This window comes from Somniosus microcephalus, chromosome 10 (assembly GCF_052327205.1).
Source record: "Somniosus microcephalus isolate GS21.2 chromosome 10, FLI_Smic_1.0, whole genome shotgun sequence".
In the NCBI taxonomy this organism is placed as follows: domain Eukaryota; kingdom Metazoa; phylum Chordata; class Chondrichthyes; order Squaliformes; family Somniosidae; genus Somniosus; species Somniosus microcephalus.
Genome location: NC_140996.1, coordinates 115,535,112 through 115,549,151, shown reverse-complemented (window position 1 = coordinate 115,549,151; position 14,040 = coordinate 115,535,112). Strand labels below are relative to the sequence as shown.

General features: G+C 43.6%; 1 protein-coding gene across 2 annotated transcripts in view; it reads right to left on the bottom strand.

The window, feature by feature from the left end:
* The window catches only part of LOC147111638 (progesterone receptor-like), a 539,157-nt gene that overhangs the window by 170,891 nt on the left and 354,226 nt on the right, over positions 1–14,040 (bottom strand). The window lies entirely within an intron of this gene.

The window sequence follows — 14,040 nt, the reverse complement described above, 5'->3', positions numbered from 1 at the left end:
GAGCTGAGAAAAGCCAGTGACAGCTGGGTAAACAGGCGCACCCAGCTGCTATTGACTTTTTCAAGCTCGAATGTCTCTCGATAACTGCCTGAAAACTTTCCATCATTACAAAAACTTTCTGAGGTAAATTTGATAAAAATAACAAAAGGGAATGTATTAACTGATGAATGCAGGAAGTCAGGAGAGGGAAAAAAACAGCATGTTGCCGTCAGGGAGAAAAACCCTCTGATGCCTGGCAATATTATCTGTCAAACTTCATTGCATGTAACATATAGTTTGCATATATGTCATCCAGTTTTGCCATCTTGGTAAAGGTTTTCACATATAATGCACGCTAATTTGTAAAGGTAGATTTTACAAATTCACACTCCAGGCCCAAAGTTCTGCATGCCGGAAGCGTGATTTGATAAATTCTATCCGATAATGCGCACCAATATTTCAGCTCCATTTTCGGTCTAAAATAAAAAAATATTTTATACTGAAATCACCTTAAGTGCTGCATTCATGGTAATTTTCACATTCAGTCACTTATAGTGTGCACCAGGAGCCTGGGCTCATTTCCGAATGCATGTTATATAGGAAAAATTATGGATATAACTTTGCGCAGTCCTGATACACAAGACAAAAAAAAAATCTGTACCTATTTTTACCTTAGTTGCCGTGAAAGAAAAACATGGACTTCTACAACTGTTTTGTTTAGAATTATTTATTAATCCAGGGGCCGACATTGTTTTTGGTAAAAAAAAAATTGGCAAAAAGTCGGTTTTGCAATCATTGTACCGAAATTCGAGCAAAGCACACAACATTCCTAAATGCCAAAAGTGAGAACTGTGATGTCATTAGTGGCAAAGATAAAATATCAGCTAATTGCGATACATCTGCATTAAAGATCTTTTTGCGCTTCTGAAAAGCTTGCTGCGGAGCACGATTGCTTGTTAAAAATAGCTAAATGGTAGTAGCGCAAAGCCAGAAGAGGGTCTGCAAGTGCTGGTAGACACCATCATGAAGTGATGCAACCACAATTTTTTCACGGGGGAGGCCAAACCCCCCAGCTTGTAAAGTAGGCACAAAGCATGGCAGTTTTTCAGCACTGTCTTCACGACTCAGAGGACGACCTGGCAGAAGGTCTGGAAGAAGGTGGACAAAGTTAAGGCATGAATATTGTTGTAAAGTAGGAGCACAAGACATATCTGCACATGAAGGAAAGTTGTAGTTGTACAAGGTAATGCAAAAATGCTTCACTGACACAGATGTTAGCAAGAATATAGCAAGTAAGGTATTGGAAGGGAAAATAGCAGAGTCATGCAAATTACATTATTTCATGCTGGGAAAGTAATTGTACTGCAGGAAGGCATTTCCCTGGGCCAAATCATTGCTTCTCAATCCCCAGTGCTCCAATGTTTAAAGGCAAAAAACTTACACAGAGTAAAAAGGCAACAAGTGGTGGAACCCAGACCTGTAGGTACTGAAGGTCACCGGCAGAGCCAGTGGGAGGGTCAGGGGGCTCATTACCCCCCCCCAATCATTTTGAGGTTGGCCAATTTTGCATACCAGGACTCAGCCAAAAATGATTGAAAACAATTTATTCATTTAACTTTTAAATTCTTGATCGTGATTGCGTTTCCATTTTGAGTCAGACGCAAATGGCAACATGACATTGGAGGACGTTGTCGTGGCTGTTCTGTGCCAAGTCAGCCAAATCTGGACGTTTACCCGATGCGCCCACCACCCCACCCCCCCCACACACAATCCTTCGACCTTAGCTTCGCCCCCTGCTGAATGTCAGCTCAATTCAGCTGAGACACTAGAGGTAGCAGTACAATTGGCCTCAGCCCCCCTCCTGCCCACCTGTGTTGTGGAGGGGAAAGTTAATCAGAATTCCCACTCCAGATTGCTTTCCAGTGTTGTCTGTTGGAAATGCACGTGTGTGGATATCAGGAAACGACAGGATTGGGTCTAGTTGATGCCACCTTTAGTTGAATATTCTGCTGCACTCACTGTCAAGGTTCACACATGAATAAGGCCCATTAAAGAACCTGTGGAACCATTCCCCAGGAGGTTGTAACAGCTCCAAGAGAAATTAATACTATTAAAATACTGCTCTTCTGAGGACAATAAAAGATATTTCACACAAGCCTGTGTGAATCTTTTAATAACTGCAGATGGTAAGGAAGTACCTTTGGTATGGATGTATTCCCAATGGGTTGATATGAAGATTCCTGTTTTGTGGTGGCCAGGGACCCTGAAAAATGGAGTTGTGAAACATGATAGCCCGGCCTTCTTTAGCGGTATGTATCTGTAGGTGACTGCTTCAGGTAGGAATAAAGCTGTGCCTGGGACCACAATGCGTCTAGTCAAGGTCAAAATGTTGCAAATGAACAGGATCATTCACACTATGCCAACCATTTTCCACTAGGCAGTTCAGTTGTAACATGGTTCCTCCATAAAACCCTCCCAGAAATACCAATATTTTATATTAAAATGGAGTTTGAGAAAATAGATGTGCTCAGATAAGACAGCATGATGGAGCAACTGCTATAAGGCACCAAAAAGTAGTTGGTCGAACAGGTTCACACAAAGTGTACTCACTCAGAAAACATATTGGAAGAGATCCAAAAATGAAATTAGAAAACAAAACCTTCCCATATATTGAATCAGGTGATTCATGGAGAGCAAGGGAGCATTCTGTACTAATATAAAATGGGTTTGAGGCTCTAGCAATAGCTCAGTGAGTAAATGCACCACATGGTTCCAGGTTCAATCCTTGCTCTGTGCTGAGTTAGCATGGGTAGTGATACAGACATTATAGTGCATAAATTTGGCAGAGGAGACAACTCTGCCTCGAATGTTTGGCTCAGTTCCAGGCACAATTAATTGCAAGGAGATGAAAAAGTGAAAAACCCAGTGGGAAAGATATTTAGCTTCGCATTATATCTGCTCTGTGATAATGTGATATATATACCGATAGATAGACCCGACATTGGGAAAGGCAAGTGCGGGCGATTTGATAGCGGGTTCCTGACCCGCTGTCAATCAATTCACATTTAACTGCCGACCTGCCACCGATCCCGTCTGCTGAGCACTGGCAAAATTCCGGCCAATGTTACTTAAAGTTTGCACTACGTCAGAGGCTCAATAACTGAGGAGGGAGGGGTCAAGCTATTGGACTCGCTACTGATCTACAAGAATTCATGTCATCTGCTTTGTGATATGGACCATCAAATTTAGACCAATCCACTCAGTGTCTAGCACAATTAGAGAACTTCAAGGCTGCAGTGGAGCAAAAGCCATTGATGTCTGGTCGTCACAACACCTCTTTAGCTTGTTCAGTTTCCAGATTGCAGAGGGACCTTATTCAGTAAAGGATATAAATCTCTGAGATGGAATGATTATCTGATATTACTAAGGAATACTCACCCTAGAGAAACATGCATCCCTGGTGAGGCTGAGGAACTCACCAAATGGCACATTGCAGCAAGCTATTCAGTATAGCAAGGTTTCCACTGATTCCCTGAATGTGAAGCACTTGTAGAGACAATCAATAAGGCTTCTGCTAATGATCTTCAAAACACTTGATCATAATTTAACCAAGACACTGGTTATTGGAAAGGCTGGAGCCCAAGATCATAAACAAAAGAAACTCAATAGTGACAGAACAATATTTAAAATGGACTTTGTGACATATCAGGAGGCAATGAATTACTGTAATCCAGTAAGCTGCAGGAAACACTGATAATAATGTGGACTTGGGTCATTAATTCAATGCTACTTAAAATCTAGTACCAGCAAACTTTCTGAATAAAAAATGTCAAAATACTCCACTATAAGAATCAGAGAATTTTCAGTGCAGAAGGAGGCCATTCAGCCCATCATGCCTTTGCTGGTGCTAACTCAACATTGGACATTTTTACTGCAATCCTATTTCTCTGCTCTTTCCCCATACCCATCAATATTTTTCTACTCTAAATTTCCCTTAATCTCAGTGAAAACAAAATGGGTGATTAGTCCCCGTGTCACTTGCTATTTGAGATGTTGGGGGGACCAATTTCTGGGCACAATCTCCAGCGTCCAATCACCTCCAGAGTGCAGCAGCTGGAAATTTTGCAACTGATGACTTCCGAATACCCAGGGCATCAACCTAAAACTGACGGTAGGCTCCTTGAGTAGGCTAAGCAGGGGCCTTATGCCTGCTTCAGGATTGCAATGTCAAATTGGGCAAAAACTGGGTGGAGGACGTGCGCTTATGCAGTGCTCAGTTTTTCTGGGTCTACGGCAGCCTAATCAGCAGTGTTTAAAGGTCCTTAAAGGGACTGATGGAGGCCGCAGAAGAACAGGCAAGATTTTCAGTTTTTACATACCTTAATGTGGGTGCCCGTTGGGTTTTACTGAGTGGAGATTCCACGGTGGACTCTTCGATCAGTAGGCAGTTAAAATTGAATCAGGATCCTAATGACATCAGAGGAGCCAGATTTACAATTATTCAGTTAGGTGGGTGCCTCAACCACCCAGGAAAATAGTGGTATTAAAATGGCTGCGGGCCGGTAAAAGAGTGGAAAGTCATAACTTCGATTTTGACTCCTGGTACACCCGATTTCCGGGAGGGAGTTAAAATTTCCTCTTAAGTCTCTATTAAAGGCAAAGATGTTCTTCTGAATTTCCCCGTACCCCAAATGATAGAAAGTTGAATTGTCTTGGCTATACGTGTAAAAGCTGTTTTAATAATTATGCATGTACCATAGGAACACAAGAAAGCAAGAAACGTGAGAAAAGCCTTATCGTCTTTCAAACTGATTCATTGCAGAGATCATGTACAACCTACCCTGGTCTCTACATGACTTAGTTACTGCTAAACTATAAGAATATTTGTTTTTCGCATACAGCAACCTACAACCAACAGAAAGTTCAACGAAAAGTTTGAAGGAATTATGCTAATTAAATGACCTAATAACAAGAAATGAACCATTCGGCTTTTGTTAATGATTTTTTTTGTTTTCATTGGCAGTAGCTCAAGAAGTATGGCACAGTAAAGCACAAATGTGCTACATTTCAGAGGGAAGGAAACTCATTTTTGGTAAAATAATTTTATTAATGGGCAGCGGGTATTGTATTTATCACCAGCAAATGACTTACAATTACAGTGCATCGACTTTCCTTAGTTAACATAGACAAAAAAAGAAATTTCAGAAATTAGCAGGGATAAGGAAGGTGGAAAACTTCAATGACTTCAAAAGAATGGCACTATTAAAAATTATTAATATAAGTTTCCTAAAAGATAAAAGTAGGGATGTGAGGGGTAGTTTTCTGGCTGTGTGTTCCCAGAGGGGACCCTCACTCACTGACAATATTTATCAGTAATTTGGGTTTGTGCTGTGCTTGACTTTCCCACTATTTTGGTTGGAACATTGTGCGCAGTCCACGCTCGAATTTCTGAAATGCATTCCCACTGAGTGTAGCTCCCCACTGGAAAGTATAAAGTTGGAAAATGATTCTTGTGCTGCCAAATAAAAATTTGACCAATGTTTTGTTATAAAGGAGAACAGATCCACTTTGTATCACACATCTTGACATTTCAGGTATCACAAAGCACCATGAATTTTGGTTGCTGTGCAAGCTGCCTTCTACCAATTGCAAGGGGCCATTTAATTACTTGAATTAGTGTATGCAAATTAACTAGGCACAGAAAAGTGGATTGCTTATATTATCAGCCTAATGACTACACAGCCCCGGTGAGCGGCGACGAGAGTCCCAATTTCTGGGTTGACATCCAGCGGGGTACTCATTTCTGATGGTAGTGGAGTGGCTACCGCGCCCACCCCACCCCGATCCCCCCAATCGCAACTAGCCGGTTCTACTGGAAGGGAGTTATAAGTCAGGCTAATGACCTGTTCACATAAAAAGGGACTTTGTTACGGAAACAACTGCTGGATGTAAAGCAGTGGAAGACATGAACTGCCTAATGTGCCATTAGGCATGGAAGAGAAGAAGACTGACTACACTGATATATAATCAGCTACCCTCTTCTTGGATGTTTCTGGTCAGAGCTCCCTGGAGTCTGTGACAACCAGCCTTGTAGGATTGTTGAAGCAGTGATTGATGTGGCCCTCAGAGGCTGATCCTGCTCTTAAAGTTGCAGATAAAGTAGTTTTTATGGGATCAACATCATGACATGTTCATGTTAAGGTACTTTAGATAATTTTATGGCTGTAAGTGCTGCTAATAACCATCCAAGCAGTATTACTGTAAACTCCAATGAGCAGCTTCTTAATTCACCACCTGTGGTAAGTTAAGACCCCTCCTCAGTGCACAGCTGCAATGTGTAGAGTTTAGTTTCTACACAACAAAAAATGAGGCACTTCTATCCATATTGGTAGAACTGGTTGGAAAATAATGTACTATGCCTGCAAAAGTAGGAGGATGAGACTCCGGTAGAAGGAGGTAGTACTCAGCGTGGAGGAGGCTGTGCCCAGAGTGTCAGGAATATTTGGAGCTGGCCTGAATCTGCTTGAAGCTACGCACTAAGAAAGAGGCTTTGGGGGAGGTTACATGCAGTTGAATAAAATCTCCACAAATAAAAAAAAAGCTGGCTGAGGGTCAGGAAACATTTCAACAAAAGCAAGAAAGAGAAGATTGCGGTTCACTGCCAGGACAGAAAGCGGCCACTGTAGAAACCCAATGGCTGGAGGGACTCTTGGGGCAGAGAAAATAGTGAACTAACTCCTCAGCCTCGAATATTTTGTGGGACAACAGCAACTGATATGTAGGACTCCAGTAATGACCGATCCAACCCGTTCCTGTGGTAGTTTTAAGAATGTCCAAATCTGAAAGTCGGCAGCTCTTTACAGAACATGATAAGAGTAATTATGCTGATAATGGGGCAGTAATTCCTCCCCAAACGCGTGAGTACGGAAGGGGTACTCACGCGTCCAGCTGGAGGAAATGCCGGTTTTCAGCATGCACAGCGCATGCGCTGAAAACCGGCATTTCCTCTCCTCTAACCCAAGAGGTGAAGAGGCTAGCGCGTGCACTGTAGGGGGCAGCGCGTGCGTCTTGGATTTCCTCTGTTTTGGGGGATTTGTGCATGTGTAAAGGCCTCCGGTCTTTACGCTTGTAAAAAGCACACGTAAGTATTTATTTTTACAGGTAAGTGGTGTTTTAGTGCAATTTAGACATTTTTTCCCACAGGTTTATTATTTTAAAGAATCTACAATAAGGTAAGTTTAGTTTTAGACCCTTTTTATTAAAAATTTATTTTTTCAAAAAAAAAAATTGCTTAAATTATTTTTTTTAACTTATTTATACTTAATTTAATGATTGGGATTTTTTTTAAATTTTATTTAAAGTTTAAGTAGTGTTTTGGGGTGCAGTACTTTTCATGAGTTTGACAGTTCTTACTCTCAAACTTATGAATGAAGTTTCCCCTCCCCTGATTGGCTGAACAGTGCTCACCTGATCCCAGCCGGCACATCGCACTAACTACGCCGCTGGGTCAGGTTAGCACAGCGCGCCGACATCAGAACCGGGCCACTGACAGGAAATCCACTGCGGGCCAGGTTTCAGATGTCGGCGCGCCGGGTAAGTGCACATCGGGGGCTTACACGCGCGGCAAGCCCCCGACACCAAGTTCTGGGCCAATATGCTGTTTGTCATACAGTTTTGACTGTTAATATGTAGATGGACACATTGCTGTTGATGCTGTCACAAAGCTACTGCATTACATTACTATAATGTGCCCCTTGTCTCCACAAATTAGCCAGGACCATCTAGAATTCAAGAATTCATGAATAAAATTAAGAGGGGCCTGGATAGTGTGGCTAGGAAGGACCTATTTCCCTTAGCAGAGAGGTCAATAACCAGGGGCCATAGATTTAAAGTAATTGGTAGAGGATTAGAGTGGAGTTGAGGATAACTTTTTTCACCCAGAGTGTGGTGGGGCTCTGGGACTGCCTGAAAGGGTGGTAGAGGCGAAAACCTTCATCACATTTAAAAAGTATTTGGATATGCACTTGAAGTGCTGTAACCTACAGGGCTACAGATCTAGAGCTGGAAAGTGGGATTAGGCTGGATATTTCTCTTTCAGCCGGCACAGACACGATGAGCCAAATGGCCACCTACTGAGTTGTAAATTTCTATGATTCTATGAACAGGCCCTACAATACCCCACACCATAAACAAAACAAACTTAGTGCTTGAAGGCAAATTGCAGAGGCCAGTGATGGGTATTAGATGTGGTAACTGAGGCACCGATGGAGGGGCAGTCGGTTATGGTGGCTGGTGAGCTGGCCTTCAAAGATCAACTGTTGGAGCAACACAGTGGCATTGAATTTCTTCAGGCCCTGGAAAGCATTCCTAGCATAAATCAGCTGGGAGCGCAGTGTAGGGGGTAGAAAAAATTGGACAGGACCTAGAAATGTAGGATCTCCCCTGCCCCAAAGAGCTGCCATAGAGAATTTCCACTGGGGCCAGAGGTGGGTGGAATTTCCACGTGCTCCTTTATGTCAGAAGTAGGGGGGAGGGGGATAGGCAGGATGGCTCTTCCACCGGAATTCCTGTGCCTCTGCCTCCTGAGTGCTCATTGAGGTGAGCAGTGGGGCTCATTGAGGTGAGCAGTCCTAGTGTTTGAGCTGGAAACCCCAGAAAACTGCCAGCAGAATCATGGCAAATTCTTAAAGTGCATCCAGGAGAGCTTTTTGAGCCAGCATGTAGAAAGTCCTACAAGAGAGGGGGCGGTACTGGACCTAATTCTAGGGAATGTGGCCGGCCAAGTGGAAAAAGTGCTAGTAGGTGAGCACTTTGGTGATAGTGACCATAATATGGTAAGATTTAAGGTGGTCATGGAAAAGGACAGGGATGGGCCGGAAATAAAGGTTCTAAATTGGGGGAAGGCCGATTTTAATAGGATAAGGCAGGATCTGGCCAAAATGGACTGGGATCAGCTACTTGTAGGAAAATCCGCATCGGAGCAATGGGAGGCTTTCAGAAGGGAGATTGAGATCATACAAGGGCAACATGTTCCCATAAAGGTCAAGAGTGGTTCCAAAAACCACAGGGAACCGTGGATGTCAGGGGATATACGGGAATGGATTAGGAAAAAAAGGAGGGCTTTTGGTAGATACAAAAGGCTAAAGACGGAGGAAGCCCTAGAGGAGTACAAAAAGTGCAGGGGGATACTTAAAAAAGAAATTAGGAGATCAAGGAGGGGCCATGAAATAACACTGGCGAGCAAAATAAAGGAAAATCCGAAGATGTTTTATAAGTATATTAAGGGTAAAAGGATAACTAGGGAAAAAATAGGGCCCATTAGGGACAAAAGTGGCAATCTGTGTGTGGAGCCGGAAGATGTAGGAGGGGTTCTAAATGAATTTTTTGCATCTGTTTTCACTATGGAGAAGGACGATGTAGACATAGAAATAGGGCGGGGGGACTGTGATATGCTCGAACATATTAACATCGAGAGGGAGGAGGTATTGGCGGTTTTAGCTGGCCTAAAAATGGATAAATCCCCAGGCCCCGATGAAATGTACCCCAGGCTGCTGTGTGAGGCAAAGGAGGAGATTGCGGGGGCTCTAACACATATATTCAGGACCTCTCTGGCCACAGGGGATGTGCCAGAGGACTGGAGAACCGCTAATGTAGTACCATTATTCAAGAAGGGTAGTAGGGAAAAACCGGGGAACTACAGGCCAGTGAGCCTAACATCAGTGGTAGGAAAATTACTGGAAAAAATCCTGAGGGACAAAATTTGTCTCCACTTGGAGAGGCAAGGATTAATCAGGGATAGTCAACATGGCTTTGTCAAGGGAAGATCATGCCTGACTAATTTGATTGAATTTTTTGAGGGGGTGACTAGGTGTGTGGATGAGGGTAACGCAGTGGATGTGGTATACATGGATTTCAGTAAGGCCTTCGATAAAGTCCCGCACAGGAGACTGGTCAAGAAGGTAAGAGCCCATGGAATCCAGGGTGCCTTGGCACATTGGATACAAAACTGGCTTAGTGGCAGAAGGCAGAGGGTGATGGTCGAAGGTTGTTTTTGTGACTGGAAACCTGTGGCCAGTGGGGTACCACAGGGATCGGTGCTGGGTCCCTTGCTGTTTGTGGTCTACATTAATGACTTGGATATGAATGTAAAGGGTATGATCAGTAAATTCGCGGATGATACTAAAATTGGTAGGGTGGTAAATAGCGAGGAGGGTAGCCTCAGTCTGCAGAACGATATAGATGGGTTGGTCAGATGGGCGGAACAGTGGCAAATGGAATTTAACCCGGAAAAGTGCGAGGTGATGCACTTTGGGGGGTCTAACAAGGCAAGGGAATACACAATGAATGGTAAGACCCTAGGCAAGACGGAGGGTCAGAGGGATCTGGGTGTGCAGGTACACAGATCCCTGAAGGCGGCGGAACAGGTGGATAAGGTGGTAAAAAAGGCATATGGGATACTTGCCTTCATTAGCCGAGGCATAGAATATAAGAGCAAGGAGGTTATGATGGAGCTGTATAAAACACTGGTTAGGCCACAGCTGGAATACTGTGTGCAGTTCTGGTCGCCACACTACAGGAAAGATGTGATCGCGTTAGAGAGGGTGCAGAGGAGGTTCACCAGGATGTTACCAGGGCTGGAGCGCTTCAGCTATGAAGAGAGACTGGGCAGATTGGGTTTGTTTTCCTTGGAGCAGAGGAGGCTGAGGGGGGACATGATTGAGGTGTACAAAATTGTGAGGGGCATAGATAGGATGGATGCTGAGGAGCTTTTCCCCTTAGTAGAGGGGTCAATAACTAGGGGGCATAGATTCAAGGTAAAGGGAGGGAGGTTTAGAGGGGATTTGAGAAAGAACTTTTTCACCCAGAGGGTGGTTGGAGTCTGGAACTCACTGCCTGAAAGGGTTGTGGAGGCAGAAACCCTCACAACATTTAAGAAGCATTTGGATGAGCATTTGAAATGCCATAGCATACAAGGCTACGGGCCAAATGCTGGAATATGGGATTAGATTAGACAGGGCTTGATGGCCGGCACGGACACGATGGGCCGAAGGGCCTCTATCTGTGCTGTATTACTCTATGACTCTATGACTCTCTATGACTCTAAATTGGTCCTCTTATAAAGACGGCCAATTGCCTTTAATCCGACATTCTACTAAGTCGGTAAACATAGAAACATAGAAGATAGGAGCGGGAGTAGGCCATTCGGCCCCTCGAGCCTGCTCCGCCATTCAATGCGATCATGGCTGATCATCCAAATTCAGTACCCGGTCCCTGCTTTCTCCCCATACCCCTTGATTCCTTTAGACTTAAGAAATATATCCAACTCCTTCTTGAATATATTTAATGAATTGGCCTCTATTGCCTTCTGTGGTAGAGAATTCCACAGGTTCACCACTCTCTGGTGAAGAAATTCCTCCTCATTTCTGTCCTAAAAGGCCTACCCCTTATCCTTAGACTGTGACCCCTGGTTCTGGATTCCCCGACCATCAGGAACATCCTCCCTGCATCTAGTCTGTCCAGTCCTGCCAGAATTTTATAAGTTTCAATGAGATCCCCTCTCATTCTTCTAAACTCCAGCGAGTACAAGCCCAATCGACCCAATCTCTCCTCATACGTCATTCCTGCCATCCCAGGTATCAGCCTGGCGAATCTTCGCTGAACTCCTTCCATGGCAAGAACATCCTTCCTCAGATAAGGTGACCAAAACTGCACACAATACTCAAGATGTGGTCTCACCAAGGCCCTGTACAACTGCAGCAAGACATCCTTGTTCCTGTACTCAAACCCTCTCGCTATGAAGGCCAACATACCATTTGCCTTCTTAACCGCCTGCTGCACCTGCATGCTTACCTTCAGCGACTGGTGCACAAGGACACCCAGGTCTCGTTGCACTTCCCCTTCTCCCAATCTATTGCCATTCAGATAATAATCTGCCTTCCTGTTTTTGACACCAAAGTGGATAACCTCACATTTATCCACGTTATATTGCATCTGCCATGCTTCTGCCCAATCACCCAACCTGTCCAAATCATACTGTAGTTTCTCGGCATCCTCCTCACAGCACACACGCCCACCCAGCTTTGTGTCATCTGCAAATTTGGAGATATTACATCTAGTTCCCTTGTCTAGATCATTAATATATATTGTGAATATCTGGGGTCCAAGGACCGATCCCTGCGGTACCCCACTAGTCACTGCCTGCCACTCGGAAAAAGACCCGTTTATTCCAACTCTTTGCTTTCTATCTGCCAACCAGTTCTCTATCCAAGTCAATACCTTGCCCCCAATCACATGTGCCTTAACTTTACACGCTAATCTCTTACGTGGGACCTTATCAAAAGCCTTCTGAAAGTCCAAATACACCACATCCACTGGTTTTCCCTTATCTATTTTACTAGTTACATCCTCAAAAAATTCCAGTAGATTAGTCAAGCACGATTTACCTTTTGTAAGTCCATGTTGACTTTCTCCGATCCTGTCACTGTTTTCCAAGTGCTCTGCTATTACATCTTTTATAATGGACTCTAGCATTTTCCCCACTACCGATGTCAGGCTTACCGGTCTGTAATTCCCCATTTTCTCTCTACCACATTTTTGAATAGTGGGGTAACATTAGCTACCCTCCAATCCATGGGTACTGTTCCAGATTCCATTATGACTGGCTGGTCCCCTGAATGACTTGTTAGTGTTGCACCTTGTTCACCCAACAGTAGATGCACAAGTTGCATCCATACTGGTGGCGATGCCTGCTGGCAATATTAAAATTGTATAACCTCACCCTGATCCATGAATGTCTGGTGGGGTCAGGCTCTGAGATCAGCAATGCAGCAGGATTCGCACTCTGGTGGATAATGGAAGCCCAGTAAATATTGTGTATTTAGACTTTCAAAAAGCTTTATCAAAATGACAAAGGACTGCTAATTAAGGTTGCATCTTGTGGGATTTGTGGGCAGATATTAGTCTGGATAAAGAATTGATTGCTTTCGGGTAGATAGACGGCACCAGTGGAGTCCTACAGGGATCAGTGTTAGGGCTATTGCTCATCACCAGCTTTATTAATGATTTGAATGACGATATCGGAGAAACCATCTGTAAGTTTGTCGATGAAACAACGACATATGCGGGTGTAAGGTCCTTAGATTAAAAAAATAGATTGCAGGAGGATCTAGACACAGTGGGGGAATGGGCTTGTGTTTGGTAAATGTCTTTTAATATAGACAAGTGCATCATGGTGAACTTGGGCTGAAGCAATTCCAAGCATGTATACACCATTCAGGGTTGCACACTCAATGCTACTGAGCAGGAGAAGGTCTTGGGAGTTATTGTACACAAGTCCATTTATAGATAATTTACATGTGCAAATGCACTAATGCCTGCTTCAGGCGTGGGTAAAGGACGCCTATTTTTTTCTTTTCTCAATATGGCGTGGGGCGCATTTCTGGCCGGAAATGTGTGTGTGCTTTCTATCCGCTATATCGGGAGCTTAATAGGCCAGTTAGCACCTGCAAAAAGGGCACTGCGGGCTGAATTTATAGGCCAATATATTTTCCAATGCTAGAGAAATCACTTTCTACTGGTTGGAAAGATACAATAGCCATAACATTCATGGCTGCTATCAATTTCACATTTACAAACATAATAACTGTGACTCATTAATGATCTCTTTAAATCAGTTTTCAGCAGTGAACATACTTGCGATAATCCCAAAACCTTCTTCTCTGCTCCGATGGTCCTAGAATACCATGTAGAAAATTCTAAAGCCTCTCCTTAGCACACAATACAAGTGCAAGTTGTTGCTGTTGTTTGCATCTTTCTTCTTATCTGAGAGGGTGAAGGCTGCTACTGTCAATGTAACTGTCATGCCATTAGTTCTAACATAGCCACTGTTTAATGTACTGGTGTACATTAAAGCCCAGTTTAAGTAGGACTTATGCGTCCAGCAGAGTATGTGATGCAAATATTCAACATTTTCAGTGGGCTAAAGTTAGCTGGTTCTGACTGCAATAATTAGTGAATGTGATGTTTCTAATCCACTTGTGTCAAGATCTGCCATTCTATTAA